Here is a 17,113-nt window from a genome sequence, read left to right as displayed (position 1 = left end):
TTGCAGTCCAATGACTAAGATAATTAAAAGAAAATATTTATATATATATATATATATATATAACATTAATTAATATAATAGTGTGTTAAATACCTCAGTATTCATTTTAACATTATACCTCATTTTCTTTTAAATCAAAGCAATTTATTTTACCATAATTAAGATTTTTCTACTTTACCAATATAATAACCAACCTATTAGTTGTAAGGTATATAAAATTGGTTAATTCTAAGGTATTCCATCTCCCAACATACAGGACACCCAAGGTTACACATTCCAACATGACCTTTTTCAAGGTAGCAGAGTGCAACATTAAACTGCTTTTGGTAGTGAAGCTCCAGCCTGGGAATTCAAATGTTTTAGAAAGTATGGAGTTACCCCTTAGTTTCCTAGGCCTGTTCTGATCTGGCATGGTAGTATCGATTAGGGACCTCTATAAAGAGCCAAGTAGCAGAAGATAGTTCTGTGGCTAAGGCATATAGGAATCAGACAAGGGCTGACCCACTAGACATGTATCACACAGGTCCACCATGCATGGATATGCTCTGATGTAATGTGGACCAGTCCTCTTGCCTAAGGGTTACTTAGGTCTTGTGTCATAAAGTTTAGCTTTACCTTTTTGAGACAGTGTTTTGGTATGTGTAACCAAAAAGACCAAAATGTTTTTTTCTGGAGAGACTGAAAATGATGGGTATATGTAAAAAGCAAAGGATTGTTGAGACCCCCTTCGGTCATGACTGATAGTGGGATTGCACCTAGAATGTTACCCTCTCAGTCACAAGTCCAGGCAAGGTTGTTTATGGAAGACCAGCAGTTACCTATGCATACCGGCCTCCCCTCTCCATGTCACTAGTGTTATCCAAGGGAAAGGCAACAGCAGGTACAGCTTGGCATCTGTGATGTCACAACTCATTTCTACAGCTGAGTGAACTGGAGTAATGTGAAATAAAGTGTCTTGCTCAAGAACTCAACACGCAGCCCAGTCCAGGATTTGAACTCACAACCTCACGATCGTAAGTTTGATGCTCTAATTACTAAGCCATGTGCCTTCACATGCTTTGTAAAAAGCAAAGGATAAAGTGCCCAAAACTACTTTATTAGTATGTAAAACTATATATATGTTGTATAGTTTTATATTATATCTGTTGAAAGACAATCGATGATTGGCTTTTACACTTGAAAATGTCTGTTCCATTGGGCTGATGGATCAGCCTCAAACTCTTTCCAGCTTGTATCACTTGGGCTGATCAATCAACCCAGATGTCCCATGAAGGTTAAGACAGCAAGATACTAACAGAATAAACTGTAGATTAACCTTTTTAGCGTTGAGATTATTCTGTCAAATGAAATGCTTATTTATTCACATTGTTTTTAATTATTCATGCATTAACAAATAGCTTTGAGATTTCAGTGATCTGATTGTTCATTTTTAGACTGGTATTGTAGGGTAGGTGTGAGAGGGCAAATTTGGCTGGTTTGAATATTAAAATGAGGTATAACACTTGGGCCAGATATAGCCAGTTTAACCCTTTCATTACAGTATTTGTTTTGAGATACTCCGTTTCTTTCAATCATTTTTAAATATATCAAAGAATTTAGTAAAATAACTTAGTTATCATTCAGCTAGTGTTAGGAACATAAATTGTGACTAAGGTTAGGTGAAAGATTTTAATTCAAAACTTATAAAAACAAGACATCTGTACTACAGAGCCAGAGCCGGTTTTGGCCGGGTTGGTAACGAAAGGGTTAAATACTAAAGAGTTAACTGACAGAATGTAATGGGAAACCACTGCTTTATCTTTTCCAAGAAAATTTATGAATTTTCAGACTTTAAAGGAGTGTATGGAGGTCACTGACTGGTGATGCCTGTAAGCATAGCATAAGATTAGAAAAAAAAGGGTACGATTTTTGAGAGATATTTCTGTAACTGGAGGGAAATTTGGATACTATTTCTGATATGTTACATGACCACGTAAAGGCTCTCTAATTGGTTTGTGTGTGTATATGTGTGAACTTAATGTACTAAATACACTGTTTAAGATATGTGAGCTGTAATCTTTGGTGTAGGCCATATCTGGACTTTGTAAATAGATAACCATTGTTTAATACCCAGAAAATGAAACATCCTATTTATCTCATTTGTAAACTGTACTCTATATTAGTATTCACCTTCATTATCTCAAATGTATCTATCAGCTTTCTTCATATATCTATAGCTATCTACCGGAGCCACCTTTCCATTTTTTATACCACAAACATACTGGCTAGTGAGTGAGCTTCATAGTTGCTTAAAGTGCTAGAAATAATAGCCAAATATTCCTCAAATGACACTCCTTATCCATTTGATAGAACAGTCTTGAATTCCATGTCCATTGGAAAAAGATGGATTGATCATAGGTGGAATGCTTTTGAGCAGAAGCCTATTCAGAGACGACTTACTGCTAAATAACAATAGTAAAGACAAACATACTGACCAATGAGAGAGAGAGAGAGAGAGAGAGAGTGAGGTCTTCTACATGATGGCTGAACTTGCTAGAAATAGAGTGAAATATATATGAAAACACACTCTATTGTCTTGAAAAATGATACTTTAGATAATGTTGTCATGTGTGTGCTGTACTTTGGATGGCCAGAACTAGAATGTCTTTTGACAAGAGGTCATCCCTATCAGAATTGACTTGAGGCTAAACAACAAAAACAAACCTACCAATGCTCACTCCTGTCTTGAATATTTTTCTGCTTATCTTCAATACACAGCATTATATCTGTCAGTTCCTATGTAAAATTTCTTTAACTCTGCCCATTGGACAAGATAGGCTCAGGCTTCAGTTTCAACGCCAATGAAACATGTCTTTTCTTCTTCATATGTATTCATTGTTGTTCAGCTGGGGAAAGCTGCTGCCCACTGATCTTAATATTCATACATTATATACACCACTTGTGGAGGCGCAATGGCCCAGTGGTTAGGGCAGTAGACTCGCGGTTGTAGAATCGTGGTTTCGATTTCCAGACTGGGTGTTGTGAGTGTTTATTGAGTGAAAACTCCTAAAAAAGCTCCATGACACTCCGGCAGGGGGTGGTGGCAATCCTCTTTTGCCACAACTTTCTCTCACTCTTTCTTCTGTTTGCCTGCTCGCTTAGCCAGTAGGGTGGCGTTATTTGAAGGCTAAACCAATGTGAAGCGCATTGTGACCAGTGATGTGTAGCAACATCTGATAGCCTGGTTGGTCACGTGATCACGATGATATATTCCACTTATCTCATGCATATATGCATCTGACAAGGTTTCTATTTCGCTGCTCAACGATCCTCATATCACATTCTTCCATCTTAAAAATAGAAGGACATCTTATTTTGTATCCTTTATCTTTTACTTGCTTCAGTCATTAGACTATGGCCATGCTGGGGCACCACCTTCAAGAATTTTAGTTAAATGAACTGATCCCAGTTCATTATTTTTAAGCCAGGTACTTATTCTATCAGTCTTTTCTGAACTGCTAAGTTACAGGGATGTGAACACACCAGCACTGGTTGTCAAATGGTAGTCGGGAAACAAATACAGACACAAAGGCACACATGCACATTGATATATACATATATATATACAATAGACTTCTTTCAGTTTCTGTCTACCAAATCTACTTACAAGACTCTGGCTGGCCTGAGACTATGGTAGAAGACATTTTCCCAAGGTGTCATGCACTGAGACTGAACCTAGAATCATGTGATTGGAAAGCAAGCCACACCTTTGTGTGCCAGTGAAATTCGGTTGATCGGAGTTATAAGGAAGATTATTATGTATGTGTGTGTGTGTGGTGCTGGGGCCACATAAAAAAAGCACAAGTGGTGGTGCCATGTAAAAAGCTCCCAGTACACTCTGTAAAGTGGTTGGTGTTAGAAAGGGCATCTAGCAATAGAAACCATACCAGAACAGATGATGGAGCCAGGTGCAGCTCCTGGCCTTACAACTGCTGTCAAACCAACCAGCCCATGCATGGTAAACAGATGTTAAATGATGATGATGATGGTGGTGTTAGTGTGTGTGTGTGTGTGTGTGTGTGTGTGTGTGTGTGTATCCTTGTCTTAACAGTACCCTTTCCTTGCCATGTAATGATTGTAAACAAGTACAGCTGTCAAACAAGCGATGTTGTTCATTTCCAGTTGATAAAATATAGCACAAGTTACATACTGAAGCCTTTGTAATCAATGTACTCCTCCCTATAAACTTCTGACTTTGTACCTTATTTAGAAATATTACTGTAGTAATAAGGTGAACAGGATCTCCTCTTATAATATATTTCATTCTTCTATGGGCACAAGGCCTGAAATTTTGTGGGAGGGTGCTAATTGATTTCATTGACCCCAGTTCTTAACTGGTACTTATTTCATCAACCTTGGAATTATGAAAAGCAAATTGACCTTGGTGCAATTTGAACTCAGAATGTAAGGATGAACAAAATGCTGAGCAGCATTTTGTCCAACATGCTAACAATTCTGCTAGCTGACCATCTTACTCCTCTTGTAATATATTACTTCAGAAATAAGGCAGCAAGCTGGCAGAATCATTAGCATGCTGGGTAAAATGCTTAGTGGTATTTCATCTGTCTTTACATTCTGAGTTCAAATGCTGCTGTAGGGTGGGGACGACTTTGCTTTTCATCCTTTTGGGGTCAATAAAATAAGTACCAGTTGAGCACTGTGGTCAGTCTAATCGACTTAGCCCCTCCCCTTAAATTGCTTGCTTTGTGCCAAAATTAGAAACTAATATATTAATTCAGAAAATAATTCCAGTATAACATATTGCATAATATTGTTCTTCATGTTGTTTTTTTTAAATTGCATGTATGATGAGTCAGAAAACTTGGTCTTTAGTTAATTGCCTAGTTGAAGAAATATTCATATAATTGTACATTTGGTATGTTAAGAAACTGCCAGGAAATTAGAGATGTCAAATGGTTAGCAATAGAACTTTCCAAAAAATACTACAAAATTATAAAATAATTAGTGATATTTTTTTAATGATAAATCAGCAATTTATTTGATGCCAAGATGTTTAAGGTATTTTTTTCCATGTCATGAAATATTTCTAATGTTGTTTTACAAAATATCCTTTTTTTTTATATATGAAAGGGGAAAAAACCTGAAATATAGAAAACAAAATCAATAGACTAAAATTCAACCAAAAAATAGAAACAACAAAAGCCAGGAAATGTCTTTTTCCTAAAACAGCAATATTAAATGCTAGATGACCAGACAGTATTTAAGAAACGTGGAGCCTAATTATATTTTTATTAGAATGCCCTAAGTGCTATTGATACATAATTAATTACTTGAAAATTAATTAACACAAGATTATTACAAAATTATGTAGACGAAACAAATTATGTACATCTTCGTAATATTTTTTAATGTTTATGATTTAGTTTCTTTTGCATTTTTTTTTTTTTAGTAAGAAAGCAGTATCTGTGACTTTTGTATGCTTTCTCAGTCTTGTAAGATTGATGAGGTTGTGTTCAGTTTTAATATCTGTGTATGATGCTGAAGAAAAATTGTGTCCGGAAGTACAGAGGACTTTAAGTCTATGATGGAAAATTTGGGAAAATGTTTATGATCTCAAGGGAGGTGATGACAATAAGATTGGTAAGAGGAAGAGTTAGATGGCTGTATTAAAGAACTTGTGCTTAGAGGAGAATGGTAGGACTAAGTTGAAGGAAATAGTGATTGTAATAGTATCCTTATAAGAGTCAAAGAAAAGAAACAGTCTGTTTGTGAATCATTTATATCGTGTTAGTAATCTAGTAATTGCCAATCAGCTGAATAGCATGTTTAGGATGCAGCCGGCAAAGTAAGCAGTAAGTTGTGGTAATCATTCCAGTTGTTTGTAGTCTGAGTTCAAATCCCTCTGATATCAACTTGGCTTTATATCGTTTAATGGTCAATAAAGACAGTACCAGTCAATGAGGTTGATTCTTTTTCCTCTTTTTTTTATCTTTGCTTCAAGATGCTTAAGACATGCCACAGGTCATGGTAGCACCCCTATGACTCTACAAGGATTTTGAGGGATCAGTTAGGATGTGATTAGAGGGAGAGTTGATTGCTATTAATAACAAGTTGAGCAAACATATTGCTGTTCCTTTTAGGAATATTTTAGGAATATACTTGATGATGAATGTGCATAGTCTAGTGGTTAGAGTGTTGCACTTATAGTCACAAGATCCATCATCATCATCATTATTTAACATCTATCCTTGCTGGCATCAGTTGGATGGTTTGATTAGCTGGCAAACAGAGGTGAGCTGTACCAGGCTCCAGTCTGATTTGGCATAGCTTCTATGGCTAGATTCCCTTCCAAACACCAACCTCTTTACAGAGTGTGCTGAGCTCTTTTATGTGACACCAAGTGGGTGCTTTTACATGGCACTACATGGGCACTTTTACCCGGCACTGCACAGGCACTTTTACGTGACACCACCATGAGTGCTATAAACCACCAGAGGGGCCCATCTGAACACTTTTTCTGCAGAGTACGGGTCTTCCTGAGTATAGTAAGACACCAAGCACCTTTGTCCTTTGTCATCTCACCTGAAAGGTTTAGCGTCCTGAAGTTGTTCTTCAGTACTTTATCCCATGTCTCCCAGGGTCTTCCACTTCCATCTATTTTGAGAAATTAGCACTTCTTTATGGAGCAAGATTGTCGTTTCAGTTCCCTGATAAGGGGTGCAAAACACTTCATTTCTCATTGCTCCAGCTGTAAATGGGTAGCCCTGTGACAGCCTGGCATTCCATTCAGTGAGAATGTTAACCTACCCACCTTCTAGTTGCATAGCATCACTTAAAAACAAGTAATGAAGTGCATTGTGACCAGCATTGTATAACAATGTCTGATAGGCTGGTTGATACAGTGCTATTACTTATTGAGTTGTTAATAGTTACTAACTAATCGGTTACATTTGTGGAATATTATGGAGAACATGATTTGAGGATAACATTTTTCTAAGATGTGTCTTGATTAATCTCATATTTGATTTATAGTCGATCACCTGTCACCTATCACTATATGGTGAACACAAAGAATGTTTTCCTCAGTGGTAACAGTTATAGGACTACAGACCTTCTTTGGGTCATCTTGAAGACTCTCCATTCTCCTCCTAAATTCAGCAACCCACTTTTGCACTGTTGATAAAGATGGAATACCATCCCCCAATGTTGCAATTATGTCAGCATAAATATCCTTTTTTTGTGGACTGAGAGGCTGGTTTATTAGAGACCCCCTCCATAATGTCCATTCTCTTCTTTTTTTGGACCAGGAGGTAGTGAGGTTATAGGGCCTTGCTTCAGTTGAGAGTAAACATGATAAATTTTGTCCTTTAACAGGTATTTAGTACCACCACGATGCCAAATTTTGTACATTTTCAAGAGAAGTCTCTATTAGTCACTTCTGAAGCCTTCTTTGAAGAGTCAGATGTCAGTTTACCTGGAAAAAAACAATGTAATTATTAACAAGAAGAGTTAGAATTACTGCGTGCAAGATTTCACAGCTCTAGCATTACTCCATAGTCAGCCTAAGAGTTTTCAACCCACCCTTATATAATCAACTTGTGTGTCTCTATATTAATATTACCCAAACAATAGATCACTTCTCTTTACAATTAAATCCGCTGAATTCATTGCCTGGCATTCACTTGTCTTACACATATCTCATATACTCTATTATTCAATCAAATAAACAAACTGTAAATTGTTTATCTCCAGCTCAACTAGGATTTTAACAGACAATATTAACAAAGGCATTCCACAATTTAAAAATAGCATAATATTTAATGCAAGCAATTAGATATTTATATAATGCATGCATAATGATGAAGAAAGTTTCTCTATTGCTTTAGTGATGAGAATTCATGTCATTAAATTAATTGCATAACCTATTCATTAAATTAATACATTGGATCTCTAAATTATGGGTACAGCCTAACAGGTATTCATCCAGTCTCTACCTACCCAAATTTACTCATGAACTGAGACTCAGGTAAAAGGTATTTACATAAACCCTTACAGTGAGATGCAGATAGGACCTCATTATTGTAAAGCAAACTTCTTTATCACTCAACCATGCCAGCTTCCAGAATATTTGTATGTGTGTAGGGCAGTAAACTGGCAGAAACGTTAGCATGCTGGGCAAAATGCTTAGCAGTATTTAGTCTGTCTTTATGTTCTGAGTTCAAATTCTACTGTGGTCGACTTTGCCTATCATCCTTTCTGGGTGGATAAATTAAGTACCAGTTGTGTAATGAGGTTGATCTAATAGACTGGACCTCTCCCCCAAAATTTCAGGCCTTGTTCCTAGAGTAGAAAAGAAAAGAATATATGTTTGTGTGCATAGGCATGGTTGCGTGGAGGTAGAGGTAGGGTTGTGTGGAGGCACAGGTATGACTGTATGGAGGTGCAGGTGTGGTTATGTGGTAAGAAGCTTGCTTACATGGTTCTGGATTCAGTCCTACTGCATGGCACCTTGGGCAAGTGTCTTATACTACAGGCTTGGGCTGACAGCAGTATTGTGAGTGGATATAGTAGACAGAAACTGAAAGAAGCCCGCCGTGTATATATATATATATATATATATATATATATATATATATGTATATCTATCTGTATGTGTGTGTGAGAGAGAGACTGTGTGTGTTTGTGTCTTTGTGTCAGTGGTTGTCCCACTACCACCACTTGACAGCTGGTGTTGGTATGTTAACATTCCTGTAACTTAGCGGTTTGGCAAAAGAAACTGATAGAATAAGTACCAGATTTTTAAAAAAAGACAAAATTTGTCAAGGCAGTGCCTCAGCATGGCCGCAATCCAATGACTGAAACAAATAAAAGATAAAAGCTCTATGTATGTATACACACACACACACACACATATGACTTTTGTTTAAAATTAGTGCAATCATGTTTAAACAAAAGGAAACATACTCAAACACACACATACTTAGAAAATATGACAGTTTCCTTCTACCAAATTTCAAATAGAAGACATTGGTCAATCCACAGTAGAAGCTAGTAGAAGACACTAACCAACAGAGCCTATGTAGTGAAAATGAATCCTAAACAATGAGGTTGTTTTCATTGTACCCATAGGACTGTAAAATGCTTAAAGATCATCTAACCCATGCCAACATGGAAAAATGAATGTAAAATAACAATGACAACAGTACACACAAACACTTCAACTTATAAAAAGGAATTATAGAAAGCTTATATGGCATATATACTAATGAGAAAGAGTTTGTAGAATGCTTAACATTATGATATTCTTTGGTTGCCATTTAACATTTTATTAAATATCTAAATGTCTGAGATATGTTATAGTTAATTGATATATTCTTAGAGTTGTAATGTTCCTTAGAATATTTACATTTACACTCTATCGCTGTAAGGTCAAATGTGAGCATGTGGTAAGATGTTTGCTCCCAACCACAAGGTTCTGAGTTCAGTCCCATTCTATACCTTGGGAAAATGTTTTTTTTTTATTATCATAGCCCTGAGTTGACCAAAGCCTTGTATGTGGGTTTGGTAGATAAAAATTGAAAGAAGCCAATCTTGTGTAGGTATATATATATATATATATATATATATATAAAACAAGAATTTATTGGTTTATATTACCTACAACAATAACAATGTTACTTCCATAGATATTTTACATCAAATAGTTAAGATGGTACATTAATCTGATGAAGTATCATTACATATTCAAATAGATTCGATTATTCTTGAAAAACTTCATTTATGAATGAAGCGGAAACAGCTGTAATTTAAGAGATATGTCATTTGTTTATATAAATTATTTGAATTGAATTGAATATACAATTGTTCAATTTATTGTTTTGCTTTTCCACTTCTGATTTATGTTTATATATATATATACGAGCAAAACGTCCCCCGTCCAATGGATGGTGCTGAGTTGTCAAACATTTAAACCAAATTTTCTCAAAACAACTTGTCTGACCGTCCCATAGGCCTCCCCTTTGAGAAACATTGATTTAACCTAAATTTGAGACACCACACATTCCCACGGCTTTATCGATTGCATTCTCACCTGGAATCGATTTTTGTAATTTTTTCAAGACTTATACACGCCCTGATACCGTCAGTATCTATACATCAAATTTGAGCGCAATCAGATGGAGGATGCCTGAGATCCTAGAAGACACACACACAGACCGACAGAACGATTTTATATAATAGATATATATATCTATCTATCTATATATATTGTGTCAAAATGTTCCCAGTTTTTTTTATGTTTAATAAAAAAATAACTTATTTACCTAAGTTTTAACATCATTCCCTTTGAAATAGTCACCTTGCACAGCAATACACGGTCCCAGTTTTCTTGCCACTTTTTGGATCCAGCTTAGAAGTCGTTTTCCATAAACTTTTTGAGATTCACTCTGGATCTCAACAACAGTGCTAAAATGGCAACCTTTGAACTGCATTTTCATCTTGGGGAAGGGATAGAAGTGCATAGGTGCTAAATCTGGGGAATAGGTATGTGAGGACGTGATACCAAATTGTTTTTGGTGAGAAGCTCATGTGTGAGGAGAGCTCAGTGACATAATGAAACCAATTCTTCATGTTCCACAGATCCAGTCGTTTTCACCAAATGTCCTCTCACCAAAATTTCAAAACGTCACAGTAGAACTCTTGATTGATGGTCTTGCCCTGGGGTATGAATTCTTGATACACAATATTGCAGATGTCAAAAAATATGATGAGCATGTTATTGATAGAGCTGCAGCTCTGTCATGCCTTCTTCAGTTGTGGATTTGAAGGGCTCTTTCATTGTGATGACTCCTGCTTCATCTCAGGGCCATACTCATAGGCTCAACTCTTGTCGCTGGTGATGACTCCCCAAGTTTTTTCTTTTTTTTTTCCACATTGGCTCTTTGTTCCAACTTCCTATCAATGACAAAAACTACAGACTACAGCATATTCATGATCACAAAAACACAAATTTCACCAACTTCCAAAGTATACACAGCAATGCCACTTGATACACTGCCTCATGTAGGTCACCGCTAGCTCTCAATGTACATGCAATCATGTGCTGCCATCTGTTGGTGTGCTACAAGAAATAGTGCAGGAACTTTTTGATACCACCTCGAATATATATATATAATGTCTAGGCGCAATGGCCCAGTGGTTAGGGTAGTAGACCCAATGTCATAGGATCGCGGTTTCAATTTCCAGACCAGACATTGTGAGTGTTTATTGAGTGAAAGCATCTAGAAGCTCCACGAGGCTCCAGAAGGGGATAGTGGTGAACCCTGCTGTACTCTTTCACCACAACTTTCTCTCACTCTTACTTCCTGTTTCTGTTGTGCCTGTAATTCAATGGGCCAGTCTTGTCACACTCTGTGTCATGCTGAATATCCCTGAGAACTGCATTAAGGGTACATGTGTCTGTGGAGTGCTCAGCCACTTGCACGTTAATTTCACGAGCAGGCTGTTCTGCTGATTAGATCAACTGGAACCCTTGTCACCGTAAGCAACAGAGTGCCAACATATATATATATCCTTAAATCCTTAAAAATGTTTTAGCCCGAAGGCTGCGGCCATGTTGGGGCACCACTGCTGAGATGGTGGTGCCACCGCTAAATATTAATATATATATAAATATATATATATTAATATTTAGCTGAAGCAATCGAGTGTCTCAAGGCCTGAGAGTTTAAAATAAATAAAATGAAAATATACATATACTCATAGTTTGAGTTCTATTTTTCCAGTTTTCATCACCATATTACTTGTGTGTGTGTGTGTGTGAGAGAGAGAGGGAGGGAGAGAAAGAGAGAGCATGTGTGTGTTTCCTTGTCTTGACATCACATGATAATCATGAATCAATGTCACTGTCACAGAAGCAGTGTCATTCATTTCCGATATTCTGCAAGAACATGTTTGACCATGTGGGGAAATATTGCCTTGCTTAAAAACAGGCGAGAGTTAATGACAGGAAGAGCATCTGGCTGTCAAATCTGCCTCAAGTATACTTTGTCCAGCCCATGCAAGCATGGAAAAAGTGAGCATTAAATAATGATGATGATGATGATAATGAAAACAACTGCGCTTAATAATGAACAGCTATCAAACCAATCGAAACCATATAGATGATGTAAACAGCAAAGGAAAGGAGAAAAAAATACTCGTCTCTGCTCATGAGGGTAATAGTTGAAAAAAATTATAAACTTATTAGCATTTTCAAGTTCATTTAACATTTATTTATTTATTTATTTAACATTTCTATTTTCGTTTTTAGTGCCAAAATTGGTTAAATAGTTGTACAAATTCAGATACTGGATTGCTGGTGAAAATGTTTATTCAAGTTTATACGAGAATTCTTCGAACCATGAAATTAACATTGTGCATATTTGTTTTTAAATCTTGTTTTACTGAAGCATACAGTGGAACATGTCTTTCTAAAGAACATGTTTTGCCAAAGGAAGAGAATGTGGGGTAGATTGTTTTCTTTTTATTTTATATTATATATTTATTGATTGATGTTTTTTGTTTTTTTAGATTTTATTTATCTCCCTCAGAGTGTGAACTTTGTAGTTAAAGATATTGACCTGGTGTGAAACTTTCATCTTCTAAAATTTCACCAGCATATCAAAAAAAATAAATAAATAAATAAATAAATAAAATAAAATAAAGATAATGGAAAGAAGAAAAAAAACCAGAAAAAATTCTTGACTTTACAGTTTTTACTTCATGCTGCATCTGACACTAATGAAAAGAACCATGTGAATGTGCATATGTGTGTGAAAGTAATGCTTACATCTCTGTTTATGTGTGTATATCTTCTGGGAAGAATATATATTGGCCCAGGAGTGGCTGTGTGGTAAGAAGTTTGCTTCCCAACCACATGGTTCTGGGTACAGTCCCACTGCATAGAAACTTGGGCAAGTATTTTCTACTATAGCCTCAGGCCGATCAGGGCCTTGCGAGTGGATTTGGTAGATGGAAACTGAAAGAAGCCCATCATATATATATGCATATATATATTTGTGTGTGTTTTTGTGTCTGTGTTTGTCATCCACCTTCCCATCACCATTCGATAACTGGTGTCAGTGTGTTTACATCCCCATAACTTTGTGGTTCAGCAAAAGTGACTTTGAGGCTTTGAGAAATATATATATTTCGTAAGTCTTAGGATTGATTTGTTCAGTTAAAACCCTTCAAGGCAGTGCTCCAGCATGGCTACAGACAAAGGACAAACAAGTCAAACAATAGGTGTGTGTGTGTGTGTGTGTGTGTATGCGTGTGTGTGTGTGTGTGTGCACATGGGTGCACAAGTCCTTTATATCAAAATGCAAAGATGATGATGGCTATTTGACCTTGTTGAAAATGTATCTCTATGAAACAGCATGATTATACTATTTGGAGTTAGGCCATCATTATCGACTTGGATTGTCATATATGTATAATGTCTGCTCATATACTGACACAAGTTATTAATCTCCACTAAGAGCCAAGCCTAAAATCATCGAATGCTGAAGATTTAGATTTGATAGTTCCATCAATCAAATGTGTAAATTAAAATTACAGCTGTAGACTAAACTCCAATCTGTTTACTTTGCAGAAAAAGCTTAACTCTTTACAAACTAGTTAATTTGCCAATTGCTCTAATTCACTGAAAAGCAAGCAATTTACAAATATTAAAATAGATTTCTCTCCTGCTCTCTCTCTCTCTCTCTCTCTCTCTCTCTCTCTCTCTCTCTCTTACCCTCCCTCTCTCTCTCACCCCTCTCTCTCTCTTTTCCAACTGGAGTAGCCATATATCTCCTCTGCATTACTACACTTGTTTGTCATTCTGAAATGTTATATCTATCCAAAAGTGTAAAAAAAATAAGAATGTGGCAGAACAGGCACATTTAAATTTATAAACATTTATTGAGGGGTTTATTATATTGGGTGGGATGCATACATACATCTCTCATACATCTCTAATATATATATATATATATATATATATATATATATATATATATATACATATATATATATATATGTTAATGTATGCGCTTCACTCCACATTTATTTCACGTGCTACTAATAGTTCCACATGCAAGTACTGTCATCAGGCGCTGATTATTCTATGAAACCAAGAAGTTTAAGTAGCTCACCTGTAGTGGAATCTTCCATTAAATATGGTTTGCTTTAGCATTGCCTCTCACCTGGCTCTCTATTTAAACTTCGAATAATCAGTGCCTGATGAACATACTTTTCATGTACATGAAACTATGAGTAGTGCATGTAATACGTGTGGAGTGAAATGCATACATTAATATCAGACTCTCGTTAGAGGGAGTACTCTTCTTGTTGACCTTTTTATGCAGATCAATCTACTATATATATATATATATATATATATATATATATATATATATATATATATATGCATATAATTTAGAGAAAAACCTCTATTAAACAATTCAATAAAGAAATATGTTATTCACACCATATAGAAAACATATGCTATAAAAAACGTATACTATAAAAAAAGCCTTATTCTAAAAATCAATAAAGTACAATAAATAGTAAATCATAATAGTAGCATGGCTCAGTGGTGAGAGCGTCAAGCTTACAATTGTGGGGCTGTGAGTTTGAATCCCAGACCGGGCTGCATATTGTGTTCTTGAGCAAGACACTTTATTTCACATTGCTCCAGTTCACTCAGCTGTGGAAATGAGTTGTAACGTCACAGGTGCCAAGCTTGGCTTTTGCCTTCCCTTTGGATAACACTGGTGGCATGGAGAGGGGAGGCTGGTATGTCTTGTAGCTTCAACATTTTGATGATGCACTTGTTTATTTTTAGATTCAAGCCTATCATATCTACCTGCAAGGTAGATATGACAAAATGAGTAAAATATTTGGGCCTGGCATGACCTGTTTGAATGCTAAACGGTTAATGGCACTGGTTTCTCCTCACCTGCAGCAAAAAAATCTTTCATGCAAAACAGATGAAGATGAAGCACAGTTAATCCATATAGTTTTATATTTGTATGTTTTATCAGCTCTAGAAGGATGAAAAGTAAAATTGATCTAAAATTGTTTGAGATAGGAATTGAACTTTGGCCATAAAAATAAGTTACAAGGTGGGTGCACTAAGCAGAGATGTGTATAACTGCATTGTTATTACTAGTTTAAATATGCTTGTGGCAAGTTCAAGTTCACTGTGAGAAATTTTCTCCATGGCGAAACACACTGAATGGCTTGTTTACGAGTTTCAACTTGCCACTGGTAATAATATTGCATGGAAATAAGATTAAATGCTATAAGCTATTAAGTCCAATGCTAGTCTAATGCTGTACCATTTCTGTTTACTCCACTGTACTTATAAGTTTGTAATACTGAATAAACAATTGATTAGAACTAAACAGAAGGTTATAGTATTTTCTATTGTATCAAAAAGCCCTTGTCAATATTCAAACACAATAAATATGAAATTATCTCTGGTGGCTGGCATTCAATCAAATACATATCACCTCAAACCAAACATTGTTGCTGCATATTTTATTAAACGAAAGATGGAACAAACATTTGAAAAGAATGCTCAATAAATGTTATTTAAAGTTGAAATAGTTAAGGTCAGCAATCATCATTATCATCATCCTCATTATCGATTTCTGTCCTGCATAGGTTATGACATAATCTGCTATATATCTGAAGGGTGATCCTAGGACACTGAACCTTATGGCGTAGATGACAAAGGATCAGGATATCTGGTGACTTGCTGCACTCAAGAAGACCTGTCCAGCACAGCAGAAATGTTAATGCTTTTCCCCCTGCTGAAGAGGATTGGCCTGCAAGAATCCATGTAAAAAGCACCTATGCTGGTGCCATCTAAAAAGCAGCCATGATGGTGCCATGTAATACCTCCCATGTTGGTGCCACTTAAGAGTACTTGTACTGGTGTCACATAAAAGGCACCCAGAACACTCTGTAAAGTGGGTGGTGTTGGAAAGGGTATCTAACCAAAGAAGCCTAGCAAAATCAGACTGGAACCTTGTGCCACTTTCTAGTTTGCCAGCTCTGGTCAAACAGTCCAACCCATGCCAGCATGGAAAATGGACATGAAAGGATGGTGATGATGATGATGATGATGACAATCATCATCATTACCATCATCATCATCATCATCATCATAGTATCTGTTTTCTCAACCCTTTGTCATCTCATTTGTAACGCACACACTATCCACCCGTGCCAGTATTGGGGACACACATTAATTGCTGGTGATAATGCTGGTAATTATGCTGTTGATGGGCCACAGTATTTCTTGATTTAAATATCTTTATATTTTTCGATGTTGTTGTTGGTGTTGTTATTATTATTATTTTATTATTATTATTATTATTATTATAACTATTCAGGTCACTGCCTGGAATCGAACTCGGAATCTTGGGATTAGTATCCCGCGCTCTTAACCACTACGCCACAGGCATATGGCATAGTGGTTAAGAGCGCGAGCTACTAACCTCAAAATTCCGAGTTCGATTCCAAGCAGTGACCTGAATAATAATAATAATAATAATAATAACATCGAAAAATACCTTAGGAATGAGAACCCAGGTTCGAAATTTCCCCAAGACACCTGATGAAAGCTGGAGGGTATATCAGCCAAAACATTGTGTTAACAACAAACAAGATGAGGACAAATATCCGTCAAATGTAAATAATGTAAATAATTAACTGATGCCTACAGTTTTTAACCCCTCTCATGGCTTATTCTGCTCTGCATCATTCCATTTCCACCAGCCTACATGGATAATCTGCATCCATTATATCTGTCTTACAACAGTTTAACATCATAATTTTTATCCATCTTTGTACTTTCATGTAGTTTGCCTTTTGTACAAAAAGAGAAACTTTTTGTTGTCAACATTGGTACTATCACCTCACTCTCTATGAAAACTTTTTTTCTCTCAAACACAAAACTATCAACACATTGTATGATACGATCTTTGGACAGTAGAACATTGTTTCAGATTTGGAATTTATTTCTGAAAGTCTTTGATAGATTCAAACAAGAAAATCAGATTGCCAGCATATAAAACTT

At 36.1% G+C, this 17,113-nt stretch overlaps 1 protein-coding gene across 2 annotated transcripts in view; it reads left to right on the top strand.

Moving 5' to 3' along the window:
- The window catches only part of LOC115222291 (signaling mucin MSB2), a 311,767-nt gene that overhangs the window by 96,559 nt on the left and 198,095 nt on the right, over positions 1–17,113 (top strand). The window lies entirely within an intron of this gene.

This window comes from Octopus sinensis, linkage group LG2 (genome assembly GCF_006345805.1).
Source record: "Octopus sinensis linkage group LG2, ASM634580v1, whole genome shotgun sequence".
Lineage (NCBI taxonomy): Eukaryota > Metazoa > Mollusca > Cephalopoda > Octopoda > Octopodidae > Octopus > Octopus sinensis.
This window is presented reverse-complemented; position numbering and strand designations above follow the sequence as displayed.